Here is a 16,588-nt window from a genome sequence, read left to right as displayed (position 1 = left end):
AGCCACGTGTGTACGAGGTGTACGGAGCAGAGACGCGTGTGTACGAGGTGTACGGAGCAGAGCCGCGTGTGTACGAGGTGTACGGAGCGGAGCCATGTGTGTACGAAGTGTACGGAGCGGAGCCACGTGTACGAGGTGTACGGAGTGGAGCCGCATGTGTACGAGGTGTACGGAGCGGAGCCGCGTGTGTAAGAGGTGTGCGGAGCCACGTGTGTACGAGGTGTACGGAGCGGAGCCGAGCGTGTACGAGGTGTACGGAGCGGAGTCGAGCGTGTACGAGGTGTACGGAGCGGAGCCGCACGTGTACGAGGTGTACGGAGTGGAGCCGCATGTGTACGAGGTGTACGGAGCGGAGCCGCGCATGTGTACGAGGTGTACGGAGCGGAGCCGCGTGTGTACGAGGTGTACGGAGCAGAGCCGCGTGTGTACGAGGTGTGCGGAGCCGAGCGTGTACGGAGCGGAGCCGCGTGTGTACGAAGTGTACGGAACGGAGCCGCGTGTGTACGAAGTGTACGGAGCCGAGCCGCTTGTACGAGGTGTACGGAGCCGCGCGTGTACGAAGTGTATGGAGCGGAGCCGCGCGTGTACGGAGCGGAGCCACGCGTGTACGAGGTGTACGGAGCGGAGCTGCGCGTGTACGAGGTGTACGGAGCGGAGCCGCGCGTGTACGAAGTGTACGGAGCGGAGCCGCACGTGTACGAGGTGTACGGAGCGGAGCCGCGTGTGTACGAAGTGTGCGGAGCTGCTTGTACGAGGTGTACGGAGCGGAGCCGCATGTGTGCAAGGTGTATGGAGCGGAGCCGCATGTGTACGAGGTGTACGGAACGGAGCCGGGCGTGCACGAGGTTTACGGAGGTGTACGGAGCGGAGCCGCGCGTGTACGAGGTGTACGGAGCGGAGCCGCACGTGTACGAGGTGTATGAAGTGGAGCCGCGCACGTACAAGGTGTACGGAAAGGAACAGCGTGTGTACAGAGCGGAGCCGTGTGTGTTCGAGGTGTACTGTGCAGAGCCGTGCGTGTACGAGGTGTGCATATCTGTACGCTGTAAGGTGGCTGCCGGACAGGTCGTGGACGGGAGGTATGTGTCCCTGAAGTACCAACCTTCAGTGATGTAGGACCCGGAGAAGCAGGCACCAGCACACATAGTGCTGAGAGGGAGTTAATGGGCCCGGATTAAAGGGCCGGGTTTTACGAGCAGCTGAGAGAGCTGGACACTTACCTCCAGTCCAGGTCTTGGAAGGCCTGATTTAAGACAGCTGCGCCTGTCTCAGTGTGCTGTGTGTTGTGCAAGGTGAGCAGACCTTGCATGTGCTGCTCAGAGTCTGCTGGAGGCAGAGGAAAGCTCTACATTTAAACGGCTGAAGCCGTGCTGCATATGGACGGGTTATTTTGCGTTTTGTTCTATTATACCTTTTGTGCCAGAAAAAGGCTGTTATGTTTTGTTTTCCTAGTTGGTTTATGGACATTTTATAAACCACCAGTTTGCTTTGGAACCTGAGGACTGCATTTCTGTGTGAACCTGCACCTACCCGAGAACTAATCTGTCACAAATTGGTGGAGAATGTGGGCACAAATCCCAAGGGGCAGTGTGACTGCTACAGGAAAACGTATATGTCCTGGGTGAAGGCCGCCAGCCAGCAAGGTTCCTCCGGCAGCATGGAGGAGCTCATAAAGCAACTGGTGCAGGCGAATATGCATCAGCAGCAAGCTCAGCAGGAGACTAACAAATTGATAGTACAACAGTTCCAGCTTCAACAGCAATAGATGCAGCAGCAACAGCAGTAGGAACAGATGACGCTCCTGGCGGAGGCCCTCCGTATCAGTGAAGCCGCACCACCTCCAGGCCAAAGCGATGAGAGCCAGGTGAGGAAAACCGTGAGAGGGGCGTTACAAAAGATGACTCCTGGGGATGACGTTGAGGCGTTCCTGGCCGTCTTTGAGAGGGTGGCGGACCGTGAGAGACTACCACCGGAGCAGTGGGTGGAGGATCTTGCGCCATATCTGATCGGGGAACCACAGAAGGCGTATTTTGATCTGGCACTGCAGGACTCTAAGGAGTATAGCAAGTTTAAAGCTGAGATCCTGGCGTGGCTGGGCATAACCCTGGCAGTGAGAGTACAACGAGTCCACCTGTGGGACTTCCACAGGGACAAACCTCCTTGGTCACAAATGTTTGGTCTTCTGCACCTGGTACAGAAGTGGCTGCAGCCAGAGAATTGTTCCCCAGCCAGATGGTCAAGAGAGTGGTCATGGATTGGTTTATCCACTCTCTGCCAAAGCCGATTTAGTCCTGTGTTGCCCAGGGAGATCCCTAAAATGCAGACAATCTGGTGGGCCTAGTAGAGAGGTACCGGGAGGTAGAGGGTTCCTTGGGTGGTCAAGCAGTGGTTAGGTCACCTTTCTGGGGCTCTAAAAGAAGGGGACTAAATCTTCTTCACTGGGCGTTCGTCCAAAGTCTAAGAGGCTGATGAATCGCAGCTGGGGAATCAGTCCCAATCCATCCTCTGTTGGAGTTGTCATGCCCCTGGCCATATAGCTGCTCGGTGGCCCAGGAACTCTGAGCCAATGGACTGCAGCGTAGGCCGGCATTGCTCCTACTTTGCCTACCCTGCCTGTAGCGCGGTTCATCAACACGGCGAGAGCCCTCAGGCATGCTCAGTGTCCGTGAACGGATGCAAGTGTCTGGACTGCTGGACTCAGGAAGTTTGGTAACCCTGATAAGCGCCAAACTCCCTCATTGGCTGGTTCCTGGGAAGGTGGTGGGTGTCCGGTGTATCCATGGGGACGCTAAAAAATGTCCTGTTACCCGGGTGGATGTAAACGTGGACTGTGGCACCACAGCTCAGGAAGTGGGGGTCGTTAAAGAATTGTTGCACCTGACAATAATCGGACGGGACTGTGCATTATTCTGGGACGTGGGGGAAAGTGGTGACACCTGGTTGCTCAGATGACAGCCAGAACACCCCTGAAGAAACCTCGCCGCAGGCCGTAACCGAAGAGTTTCCCATGTGTGTTTGTGGGTGATGAGGATGGGGCAGCATCCCCTGATGCCAACATCCCTGAGCTGGAGGTGTCCGAGGGAAACTTTGGAACTGCCCAACTCAGGGATTTAACTCTTAAAGGGACATTTGATAATGTGTCTATACTTAACGTTGTTGCTCAAGAGCCGGGGGTGACACCAGATACCCATACTTTGCCGTCAATGGGGACTTGCTATACCGAGTCACCAAGGTGAGAGGGGAGCTCGTCGAGCATACAGTCGTAAGGTATTAGACATGGCCCATGAACATGCGTTAGGTGGTTGCCTGGGGGTAGAAAAAACACAGGAACTAATCCTCCAGAGGTTCTATTGACCCGGTTGTCACTGAGAAATTGTAAATTATTGTAGGTCCTGTCCCACCTGCCAGCTGACCTCCCCGGTGACACACCTCCGGTGCCGTCACCTATCATTGAGGTGCCCTTTGATCGCATAGTCATGGATCTGGTGGGGCCCCTGTTAAAGTCCTCCAGATGGCATCAGTATATCCTGGTGGTACTCGACTATGCGACATGATATCCGAAAGCTACCTCCAAGTGTATAGCTCGGGAGTTGGTCCATTTTATTTCTAGAACGGGGTTACCTAAGGAGATCCTAACTGATCAAGGGACCCCATTTATGTCAAAGGTGTTGAGAGAGTAGTGCAAAACTCTGCAAATCACACAACTACGGCCCTCAGTCTACCATCCACAGACGGATGGCTTGGTGGAAAGGTTCAACAAAACCTTGAAGGCCATGTTAAAGAAGGTCGTAGAGAAGGACGGCCGAGACTGGGACTGCCTACTTCCATACCTTCTCTTCTCCATCAGAGAGGTACCACAGTCCTTTACTGGATTGTCCACTTTTGAACTGTTGGATGGCTGACACCCCAAGGACTCCTGGATGTGGCAAAGGAGACCTGGGAGGCGGAGTCTATACCCTACAGGAGTGTAATCGAACACGTGGCCCAAATGCAAGAGAGAATTGCCAGGGTGATTCCCACCATGAAAGAGCACCTCCTCCAAGCACAAGAGGCGCAATATAGGGTGTACAATAGATCAGCACGAGTGAGACACTTCAACCCTAGGGATCGGGTACTGGTACCTACAGTGGAGAGCAAATTCCTGGTGAAGTGGCAGGGCCCCTACGAAACAGTTAAAAAGGTTGGTGAGGTCAACTATAAACTCCACCAGCCAGAGAGAAGGAAGCCCTACCAGGTGTACGTCAACTTGATTAAGCCATAGCGAGATAGGGAACCCATGGAAGCATCGTGTTTAGTGGCTGAGCCTGACGCTGATGTGAAAGAGGTCAAGGTGGCAGAGTCACTGTCACGTGCCCAAAAGCAACAGTGCAAAGAGTTGCTACAGTAAAATAAAGACCTGTTTTCGGAGTTGCCAGGACTCACTCGAGTCATAGAGCATGAAGTACTCACAGAGACTCATGTTCGTGTCAACCTAAAACCATATCGGAGCCCAGAGGCCTGCAGAGAGGTGATCTCGAAAGAGGTGAAGCGGATCCTGAACCTGGGAGTCATTGAGGAGTCCAAGAGTGGCTGGTCCAGTCCTATAGTCTTAGTGCCGAAAGCAGACGGAGAATCACGGTTTTGCAACAATAATAGGAAGCTGAACGAGGTCTTGAAGTACGACGCCTACCCAATGCCTAGATTAGATGAGCTTATTGAAAGGCTAGGACCCGCTCGGTACATCACCACCCTGGACCTCACCAAAGGATATTGGCAAATTCCCCTGTCCAAAGAGGCCAAGGAGAAGATGGCCTTCTCGATGCCAGACCGATGTTATCAATATGTCAGGATGGTGTTTGGGTTGCAGGGAGCTCCGGCCACCTTCCAGAGAGCCATGGACTGGATCTTAGCACCCCGCAAAAAGTATGCAGCGGCCTACCTAGATGACATCATCATATTCAGCCAGGACTGGGAAAGTATTTTTGGAAAAGTTCAAGCCATACTTGACGCCCTAAGGAAGGCGGCTTTACCATCAACCTGAAGAAATGTGCCATGGAGATTGAGGAAGCAAAGTATCAGGGCTACGTGGTTGGTAGAGGGGAAATAAAACCACAAATAAATAAGGTCGAGGCGATCCTGAACTGGCCACAGCCCCTCTCGAAGAAGCAGGTCAGGGCATTTCAAGGCATCGTGGGCTACTATCGAAGATTTGTCCCTAGCTTTGCCCTGATAGCAGACGGATCTGCTGAAAGGGATGAAGTCAGCTATGGCCAAGTGGTCCACGGAAGCTGAAGTGGCCTTCCAGGAATTGAAACTGGCCCTCTGTAAACAGCCAGTCTTGGTGGCGCCCAACTTCTCCAAAGAGTTTGTGGTCCAGATGGATGCATCGGATGTTGGGGTGGGAGCAGTCTTGTCCCATCAGATTAACAGAGAGGAACACCCTCTAATGTACAGTACAGACCAAAGTTTGGACAAACCTCATTTAAAGATTTTTCTGTATTTTCATGACTATAAAAATTGTACATTCACACTGAAGGCATCAAAACTATGAATTAACACATAGTAAAGAAAAAGAAGTGGCCATCATTACATTTAGAAATGAAGGTCAGTCAATCTGAGAAATTGGGAAAACTTTGAAAGTGTCCCCAAGTGCAGTTGCAAAGACCATCAAGTGCAGCAAAGAAACTGGCTCACATGAGGACCGCCCCAAGAAAGGAAGACCAAGAGTCACCTCTGCTTCTGAGGATAAGTTTATCCGAGTCACCAGCCTCAGAAATCGCAGGTTAACAGCAGCTCAGATTAGAGACCAGGTCAATGCCACACAGAGTTCTAGCAGCAGACACAGCTCTTCAACAACTGTTAAGAGGAGACTTTGCGCAGCAGGCCTTCATGGTGAAATAGCTGCTAGGAAACCACTGCTAAGGTCAGGCAACAAGCAGAAGAGACTTGTTTGGGCTAAAGAGCACAAGGAATGAACATTAGACCAGTGGAAATCAGTGCTTTGGTCTAATGAGTCCAAATTTGAGATCTTTGGTTCCAACCGCCGTGTCTTTGTGCGAAGCAGAAAAGGTGAACGGATGGACTCTACATGCCTGGTTCCCACCGTGAAGCATGGAGGAGGAGGTGTGATGGTGTGGGGGTGCTTTGCTGGTGACACTGTTGGGGATTTATTCAAAATTGAAGGCATACTGGACCAGCATGGCTACCACAGCATCTTGCAGCCGCATGCTATTCTATCCGGTTTGCGTTTAGTTGGGCCATCATTTATTTTTCAACAGGACAATGACCCCAAACATACCTCCAGGCTGTGTAAGGGCTATTTGACCAAGCAGGAGAGTGATGGGGGTGCTACGCCAGAAGACCTGGCCTCCACAGTCACCAGACCTGAACCCAATCGAGATGGTTTGGGGTGAGCTGGACAGCAGAGTGAAGGCAAAAGGGCCAACAAGTGCTAAGCATCTCTGGGAACGCCTTCAAGATTGTTGGAAGACCACTTCCGGTGACTACCTCTTGAAGCTCATCAAGACAATGCCAAGAGTGTGCAAAGCAGTCATCAAAGCAAAAGGTGGCTACTTTGAAGAACCTAGAATATAAGACATATTTTCAGTTGTTTCACACTTTTTTGTTAAGTATATAATTCCACATGTGTTAATTCATAATTTTGATGCCTTCAGTGTGAATGTACAATTTTCATAGTCATGAAAATATAGAAAAATCTTTAAATGAGAAGGTGTGTCCAAACTTTTGGTCTGCACTGTACCTCAGTCGGAAACTGTCCACATGAGAGAAGAACTACTCTATAGTGGAAAAAGAATGTTTAGCCATCAAGTGGGCATTGGACACTCTGAGATATTGCCTGTTAGGTAGAAGGTTCAGGTTAGTGTCGGACCATGCCCCACTGCGGTGAATGTGAGAAAAGAAGGGGAACAATGCCCGAGTAACTAGATGGTTCCTAGCCCTACAAGATTTTAGTTTCCAGGTAATGCTGATGCCCTATCAAGGGTCTATTGTATGGTGGCAGAATGTGCCAAGGCCCCCGCTTTGGACAGAAGGGGGGTATGTAAGGTTGCTACCGGACAGGTCGTGGACGGGAGGTATGTGTCCCCGAAGTACCAAGCTTCGGTGATGTAGAACCCGAAGAAGCAGGCTCCAGCACACATAGTGCTGAGAGGGAGTTAATGGGCTCGGATTAAAGGGCCGGGTTTTACGAGCAGCTGAAAAAGCTGAGGGAGGGGAACAGCTGCTCACCTCCAGTCCAGGTCTTATAAGGCCTGATTTAATACAGCTGCGCCTGTCTCAGTGTACTGTGTGTTGGGCAAGGTGAGCAGACCTTGCCTGTGCTGCTCAGTCTTCTGGAGGCAGAGAAAAGCACTACATTTAAACGGCTGAAACCGTACTGCATATGGACGGGTTATTTTGAGTTTTGTTCTGTTATACCTTTTGTTCCAGAAAAAAGCCTGTTGTGTTTTGTTTTCCTGGTTGGTTTATGGACATTTAATAAACCACCAGTTTGTTTTTGAACCTGCAGGCTGCATTCCTGTGTGAAACTGCGCCTACCCAATAGCTGATCCGTCACAGCATGTACAAGGGGTGCGAAGCGGAGCCGTGCGTGTACGAGGTGTGCATAGCCGTGCGTGTACAAGGCGTACGTAGTAGAGCTTTACGTGTACGAGGTGTACAGAGCGGAGCCGTGCGTGTACGAGGTGTACGAAGTAGAACCGTGTGTTGTGGTGTTTACAAGGCGTTCTTTATACTCCATTTAAAGTCTGGCAGTTGTGTGTTGTTCCAAACTATTCACACTTGGTCGCTGACCAATACCATACTACAAGGCCAGTACCTAAAACCGTGGTCATCAGACATATCAGATATTACTGCAATACTAATCCATAAATTTTTAGGGAACGTGTCAAATATTCCCTCACCTACTGTACTCACCCATCCTTTGTAGATTGTGAGCCCTCGCTGGCAGGGTTCTCTCTCCTCCTGTACCAGTCGGTGACTAATTTTTGTTCAAATTATTGTACTCGTTGTTTGCTATGTATACCCTTTTACACATGTAAAGCGCCAAGGAATTAGTGGCGCTATAATAGTAATTATACTCCATTTAACCCCTTAAGGACTGAGCCACTTTTGTGGGTTATTGACCAGGCCATTTTTTTTCAATTCTGACCACTGTCACTTTATGAGGTAATAACTCTGGAACGCTTCAACGGATCCCACGGATTCTGAGACTGTTTTTTTTCTTTTTTGTGACATGTTGTACTTCACAACATTGGTAAAATTTCTTTGAAATGACTTGCGTTTATTTGTGAAAAAACAATGGAAATTTGGCGAAAATTTCGAAAATGTCACAATTTTCATACTTTGAATTTCTATGCCTTTAAATCAGAGACATATTTCACAAAAAATAGTTAATAAATAACATTTCCCACATGTCTACTTTACATCAGCACAATTTTGGAACCAAATTTTTTTTTTTTATTAGGTAGCTATAAGGGTTAAAAGTTGACCAGCGATTTTTCATTTTTCCAACAAAATTTACAAAACCATTTTTTTAGGGACCACATCACATTTGAAGCGACTTTGAGGGGTCTATATGACAGAAAATACCCAAAAGTGACACCATTCTAAAGACTGCACCCCTTAAGGTGCTCAAAACAACATACATGAAGTTTATTAGCCCTTCAGGGGCTTCACAGGAATTAATGGAATGTGAATGGAAAAAAATGAACATTTTATTTTTTCCCACAAAAATTTTATTTTGTCCAAAATTTAGCATTTTCACAAATCTAACATGAGAAAATGGACCATACAATTTGTTGTGCAATTACTCCTGAATACGCTGGTATCCCATATGTGGTGGAAGACTAATGTTTGGGGTCACGGCAGGGCGCGGAAGGAAAGGAGCACCATTCGACTTTAGCAACAAAAAATTGGCTGGAGTCGGTAGTGGACGCATTGTTGCGTTTCAAGAGCCCCTGATGTGCCTAAATAGTGGAAACCCCCTACAAGTGACCCCATTTTGGAAACTAGACCCCTCAAGGAATTTATCAAGATATGTGGTGAGCACCTTGAACCCACAGGTGCTTCACAGAAGTTTATGACGTTGAGTCAAGAAAATAAAAAAATCTTATTTTTACCACAAAACTTCTGTTTAATGCTCAAATTTAGCATTTTCAGAATAGTAAAAAGAGAAAATGCACCATACCATTTGTTGTGCAATTTCTCCTGAATACGCTGATACCCCATATGTGCTCCGTACACCTCGAACACACACGGCTCCGCTCCGTACACCTCGTACACACGCGGCTCCGCTCCGTACACCTCGAACACACACAGCTCCGCTCAGTACACCTCGTACACACATGGCTCCGCTCCGTACACCTCGTACACCCATCTCCTCTCCGTACGCCTCATACACATGCGGCTCCGCTCCGTACACCTCGTACACACGCGGCTCCGCTCCGTACACCTCATACACACACGGCTCCATACGCCTCGCACAGACGCGGCTACGCTCCGTACGCCTCGTACAGACACTGCTCCGCTCGACTCGTACACACGTGGCTCCGCTCCGTGCGCCTCGTACACACCCGGCTCCGCTCCGCACACCTCGTACACGTGCGGCTCCGCTCCGCACACCTCGTACACGCGCGGCTCCGCTCCGTACTCCTCGTACACGCGCGGCTCCGCTCCGTACTCCTCGTACACGCGCGGCTCCGCTCCGTACTCCTCGTACACGCGCGGCTCCGCTCCGTACTCCTCGTACACGCGCGGCTCCGCTCCGTACACCTCGTACACACCCGGCTCCGCTCCGTACACCTCGTACACGCGCGGCTCTGCTCCGTACACCTCATACACACACGGCTCCATACGCCTCGCACAGACGCGGCTCCGCTCCGTACGCCTCGTACAGACACGGCTCCGCTCGCCTCGTACACACGTGGCTCCGCTCCGTGCGCCTCGTACACACCCGGCTCCGCTCTGTACGCCTCGTACACACGCGGCTCCGCTCCGTACACGCGTGGCTACGCACACCTCGTACACGCGCGGCTCCGCTCCGTACTCCTCGTACACGCGCGGCTCCGCTCCGTACTCCTCGTACACGCGCGGCTCCGCTCCGCACACCTCGTACAAGCGCGGCTCCGCTCCGCACACCTCGTACACGCGCGGCTCCGCTCCGTACTCCTCGTACACGCGCGGCTCCGCTCCGTACTCCTCGTACACGCGCGGCTCCGCTCCGTACACCTCGTACACGCGCGGCTCCGCTCCGTACACCTCGTACACGCGCGGCTCCGCTCCGTACACCTCGTACACGCGCGGCTCTGCTCCGTACACCTCGTACACGCGCGGCTCTGCTCCGTACACCTCGTACACACGCGGCTCTGCTCCGTACACCTCGTACACACGCGGCTCTGCTCCGTACACCTCGTACACACGCGGCTCCGCTCCGTAAACCTCGTACACACGCGGCTCCGCTCCGTACACCTCGTACACACGCGGCTCCGCTCCGTACACCTCGTACACACACGGCTCTGCTCCGTACACCTCGTACACACACGGCTCTGCTACATCCCCCCTGTAAACCCCTCCTGACCCCACACATAAACTGCAGCTCATCCAGCACCATGACAACCAGCACAGCAGAGTCCTGCATCCACTGAGGCCCCTGATCATGTGACCCCTGACTCCTCCCCTCCTGTGACCTCATCACAGGTCCTGTGCGCACAGAGCAGCCATATATGTGGTGGCGGCTTTGCAGGTGGAGGTATGTGGAGACCCCCATTACTGGGCGCAGGGGACATTAACCCCTTCAGCACGGAGACTCTTTTGGGGTCTTGTGTTGCCCCTTTATAAGAATCATAAGGTTTTTGTTCTGTTTCCTGTAATAGATACATACGACCCAACTATGGAGACAGGAAGGGAGGAAATGTATTGTTCTCATAGTACAGGACCCCTTTACTGCCCCACAGTGTAATGCCCCCATTATACCCCTTATGCAGGATGTATGATGCCCCCACACAGTGTAATGCCCTCATTATGCCCCTTATGCAGGATGTATGATGCCCCCACACAGTGTAATGCCCTCATTATGCCCCTTATGCAGGATGTATGATGCCCCCACACAGTGTAATGCCCTCATTATGCCCCTTATGCAGGATGTATGATGCCCCCACACAGTGTAATGCCCCCATTATGCCCCTTATACAGGATGTATGGTGCCCCCCACAGTGTAATGCCCTCATTATACCCCTTATGCAGGATGTATGATGCCCCCACACAGTGTAATGCCCTCATTATACCCCTTATGCAGGATGTATGATGCCCCCACACAGTGTAATGCCCTCATTATACCCCTTATGCAGGATGTATGATGCCCCCACACAGTGTAATGCCCTCATTATGCCCCTTATGCAGGATGTATGATGCCCCCACACAGTGTAATGCCCCCATTATGCCCCTTATACAGGATGTATGGTGCCCCCACAGTGTAATGCCCCCATTATGCCCCTATACAGGATGTATGATGCCCCCACACAGTGTAATGCCCCCATTGTGCCCCTTATACAGGATGTATGATGCCCCCACAGTGTAATGCCCCCATTATACCCCTTATACAGTATGTATGATGCCCCCACAGTGTAATGCCCCCATTATACCCCTTATACAGTATGTATGATACCCCCACAGTGTAATGCCCCCATTATACCCCTTATACAGTATGTACGATGCCCCCACACAGTGTAATGCCCCCATTATACCCCTTATACAGTATGTATGATGCCCCCACACAGTGTAATGTCCCCATTATGCCCCTTATGCAGGATGTATGATGCCCCCACAAAGTGTAATGTCCCCATTATGCCCCTTATGCAGGATGTATGATGCCCCCACACAGTGTAATGCCCCCATTATGCTCCTGTATATCTCCCCTTGAGAAAGGCATTAGCGCCGAAACGCGCGTCGGGGAATCACACAGAGTACCGGTGCCACGCTACAAAGGTAACTAGATTCTACTCTTCATTTGCTTTTAGGGAGGAGAGGGAGAACACAGTATATTTGGGAGTCATTGCATATGACAATCTGTGATATTTGGATGGTTTCTCCTTTTTCCCCTTATGTGTATTTTTTTCTATGTGACAATGAGTGGTGAAATGGGGATATCAGTGAGATATACACCGGTTACCTGTGGTGATCTGCTGTAATACTCATATATGTTTTTAGTATGTTTTAACTCACTCACGTATCGGTTGCATATTTGCGTCACTCCGGATACTGTTTAAACAATAATGTCTAATAAAATATTTTCTACTTTTTTCATATAATGGGCCTTAGACTCGTTGTTTTTGCTTCGGCATCCCCCCTTATACAGTATGTATGATGCCCCCACACAGTGTAATGCCCCCATTATACCCCTTATACAATATGTATGATGCCCCCACACAGTGTAATGTCCCCATTATGCCCCTTATGCAGGATGTATGATGCCCCCACACAGTGTAATGCCCCCATTATGCCCCTTATGCAGTATGTATGATGCCCCCACATGGTGTAATGCCCCTTATGCAGTATGTATGAGGCTCCCCCACAGTGTAATGCCCCCATTATGCCCCTGTGATCAGGTGACCTGAAGTAACGCACAGACAAACCCTCTAACTGTATGTTACTTTATCTACTGACAAGGATGATGGTCTGGACACATATAGGCCATTATGCTCTCAGGCGTGGAACACATTACTAGGAGTGGCACGACAGCAATCAGTTTATCTGGTGTTTCAGTGTAAAGCGCGTCACTTCCGGACATGCACACTAGGGGATGGACATTATCGGACCTCTAGCTCACGAGAAGTAGCGCAGAATCCATTCTATATGTCTTATAACACCTCGTACACGCGCGGCTCCGCTCCGTACACCTCGTACACGCGCGGCTCTGCTCCGTACACCTCGTACACGCGCGGCTCTGCTCCGTACACCTCGTACACGCGCGGCTCTGCTCCGTACACCTCGTACACGCGCGGCTCTGCTCCGTACACCTCGTACACACGCGGCTCTGCTCCGTACACCTCGTACACACGCGGCTCCGCTCCGTACACCTCGTACACACGCGGCTCCGCTCCGTACACCTCGTACACACGCGGCTCCGCTCCGTACACCTCGTACACACGCGGCTCCGCTCCGTACACCTCGTACACACGCGGCTCCGCTCCGTACACCTCGTACACACGCGGCTCCGCTCCGTACACCTCGTACACACGCGGCTCCGCTCCGTACACCTCGTACACACGCGGCTCTGCTCCGTACACCTCGTACACACACGGCTCTGCTACATCCCCCCTGTAAACCCCTCCTGACCCCACACATAAACTGCAGCTCATCCAGCACCATGACAACCAGCACAGCAGAGTCCTGCATCCACTGAGGCCCCTGATCATGTGACCCCTGACTCCTCCCCTCCTGTGACCTCATCACAGGTCCTGTGCGCACAGAGCAGCCATATATGTGGTGGCGGCTTTGCAGGTGGAGGTATGTGGAGACCCCCATTACTGGGCGCAGGGGACATTAACCCCTTCAGCACGGAGACTCTTTTGGGGTCTTGTGTTGCCCCTTTATAAGAATCATAAGGTTTTTGTTCTGTTTCCTGTAATAGATACATACGACCCAACTATGGAGACAGGAAGGGAGGAAATGTATTGTTCTCATAGTACAGGACCCCTTTACTGCCCCACAGTGTAATGCCCCCATTATACCCCTTATGCAGGATGTATGATGCCCCCACACAGTGTAATGCCCTCATTATGCCCCTTATGCAGGATGTATGATGCCCCCACACAGTGTAATGCCCTCATTATGCCCCTTATGCAGGATGTATGATGCCCCCACACAGTGTAATGCCCTCATTATGCCCCTTATGCAGGATGTATGATGCCCCCACACAGTGTAATGCCCCCATTATGCCCCTTATACAGGATGTATGGTGCCCCCCACAGTGTAATGCCCTCATTATACCCCTTATGCAGGATGTATGATGCCCCCACACAGTGTAATGCCCTCATTATACCCCTTATGCAGGATGTATGATGCCCCCACACAGTGTAATGCCCTCATTATACCCCTTATGCAGGATGTATGATGCCCCCACACAGTGTAATGCCCTCATGCCCCTTATGCAGGATGTATGATGCCCCCACACAGTGTAATGCCCCCATTATGCCCCTTATACAGGATGTATGGTGCCCCCACAGTGTAATGCCCCCATTATGCCCCTATACAGGATGTATGATGCCCCCACACAGTGTAATGCCCCCATTGTGCCCCTTATACAGGATGTATGATGCCCCCACAGTGTAATGCCCCCATTATACCCCTTATACAGTATGTATGATGCCCCCACAGTGTAATGCCCCCATTATACCCCTTATACAGTATGTATGATACCCCCACAGTGTAATGCCCCCATTATACCCCTTATACAGTATGTACGATGCCCCCACACAGTGTAATGCCCCCATTATACCCCTTATACAGTATGTATGATGCCCCCACACAGTGTAATGTCCCCATTATGCCCCTTATGCAGGATGTATGATGCCCCCACAAAGTGTAATGTCCCCATTATGCCCCTTATGCAGGATGTATGATGCCCCCACACAGTGTAATGCCCCCATTATGCTCCTGTATATCTCCCCTTGAGAAAGGCATTAGCGCCGAAACGCGCGTCGGGGAATCACACAGAGTACCGGTGCCACGCTACAAAGGTAACTAGATTCTACTCTTCATTTGCTTTTAGGGAGGAGAGGGAGAACACAGTATATTTGGGAGTCATTGCATATGACAATCTGTGATATTTGGATGGTTTCTCCTTTTTCCCCTTATGTGTATTTTTTTCTATGTGACAATGAGTGGTGAAATGGGGATATCAGTGAGATATACACCGGTTACCTGTGGTGATCTGCTGTAATACTCATATATGTTTTTAGTATGTTTTAACTCACTCACGTATCGGTTGCATATTTGCGTCACTCCGGATACTGTTTAAACAATAATGTCTAATAAAATATTTTCTACTTTTTTCATATAATGGGCCTTAGACTCGTTGTTTTTGCTTCGGCATCCCCCCTTATACAGTATGTATGATGCCCCCACACAGTGTAATGCCCCCATTATACCCCTTATACAATATGTATGATGCCCCCACAGTGTAATGCCCCCATTATGCCCCTTATGCAGGATGTATGATGCCCCCCACACAGTGTAATGCCCCCATTATACCCCTTATACAATATGTATGATGCCCCCACACAGTGTAATGTCCCCATTATGCCCCTTATGCAGGATGTATGATGCCCCCACACAGTGTAATGCCCCCATTATACCCCTTATACAATATGTATGATGCCCCCACACAGTGTAATGTCCCCATTATGCCCCTTATGCAGGATGTATGATGCCCCCACACAGTGTAATGTCCCCATTATGCCCCTTATGCAGGATGTATAATGCCCCCATTATGCCCCTTATGCAGTATGTGTGATGCCCCCACAGTGTAATGCCCCCATTATGCCACTTATGCAGGATGTATGATGCCCCCACACAGTGTAATGCCCCCATTATTCCCCTTATGCAGTATGTATGATGCCCCACAGTGTAATGCCCCCATTATGCCCCTTATGCAGTATGTATGATGCCCCCCTCAGTGTAATGCCCCCATTATGCCCCTTATGCAGGATGTATTATGCCCCCACAGTGTAATGCCCCCATTATGCCCCTTATGCAGTATGGATGATGGCCCCACACAGTGTAATGCCCCCATTATGCCCCTTATGCAGGATGTATGATGCTCCGCACAGTGTAATCCCCCCCATTATGCCCCTTATGCAGGATGTATGATGCCCCCACACAGTGTAATGCCCCCATTATGCCCCTTATGCAGTATGTATGATGCCCCCACATGGTGTAATGCCCCTTATGCAGTATGTATGAGGCTCCCCCACAGTGTAATGCCCCCATTATGCCCCTGTGATCAGGTGACCTGAAGTAACGCACAGACAAACCCTCTAACTGTATGTTACTTTATCTACTGACAAGGATGATGGTCTGGACACATATAGGCCATTATGCTCTCAGGCGTGGAACACATTACTACGAGTGGCACGACAGCAATCAGTTTATCTGGTGTTTCAGTGTAAAGCGCGTCACTTCCGGACATGCACACTAGGGGATGGACATTATCGGACCTCTAGCTCACGAGAAGTAGCGCAGAATCCATTCTATATGTCTTATAACAATTCACCTTTAGGAATCAGAATGGGTTTCCTAGTATGGGGAGGGGTTTTTGATGAAGAGGGATATTTATTAGTGTTTAGCCAGTATGTTCTGTCCGAGTACGCTCGGGCCGAGCTCCGAGTACAGCTGCTCGGTGATATGTTTGAATCACTCCCGTGTGCATGATTTGCGACTGTTTGGCAGCTTTATTACATGTGAAGAATGTGTAAGAAATAGACATTCCTCACATGTAATAAAACTGTCAAACAGTCGCAAATCATGCACACGGGAGCGATTCAAGCATATCACCGAGCAGCTGTAAATACTCGGAGCTCGGCCTGAGCGT

The 16,588-nt window shown here is 50.5% G+C and overlaps 1 protein-coding gene across 3 annotated transcripts in view; it reads left to right on the top strand.

Moving 5' to 3' along the window:
- The window catches only part of LOC141271687 (uncharacterized), a 205,240-nt gene that overhangs the window by 155,173 nt on the left and 33,479 nt on the right, over positions 1-16,588 (top strand). For 2 of the 3 annotated variants that reach the window (XM_073681747.1, XM_073681743.1), the window contains exon 1: positions 13,429-13,503. The exons of the other annotated variant lie outside the window; for it this stretch is intronic. The gene's annotated coding sequence lies outside the window, so the exon portion shown is untranslated. Of the gene's footprint in view, positions 1-13,428; positions 13,504-16,588 lie in introns of those variants that run through there. 3 annotated transcript variants of the gene reach the window in all.

The sequence above is a fragment of the Phyllobates terribilis genome, unplaced genomic scaffold (genome assembly GCF_046119375.1).
Source record: "Phyllobates terribilis strain yellow unplaced genomic scaffold, ASM4611937v1 Scaffold_5__5_contigs__length_657084704, whole genome shotgun sequence".
In the NCBI taxonomy this organism is placed as follows: domain Eukaryota; kingdom Metazoa; phylum Chordata; class Amphibia; order Anura; family Dendrobatidae; genus Phyllobates; species Phyllobates terribilis.
This window is presented reverse-complemented; position numbering and strand designations above follow the sequence as displayed.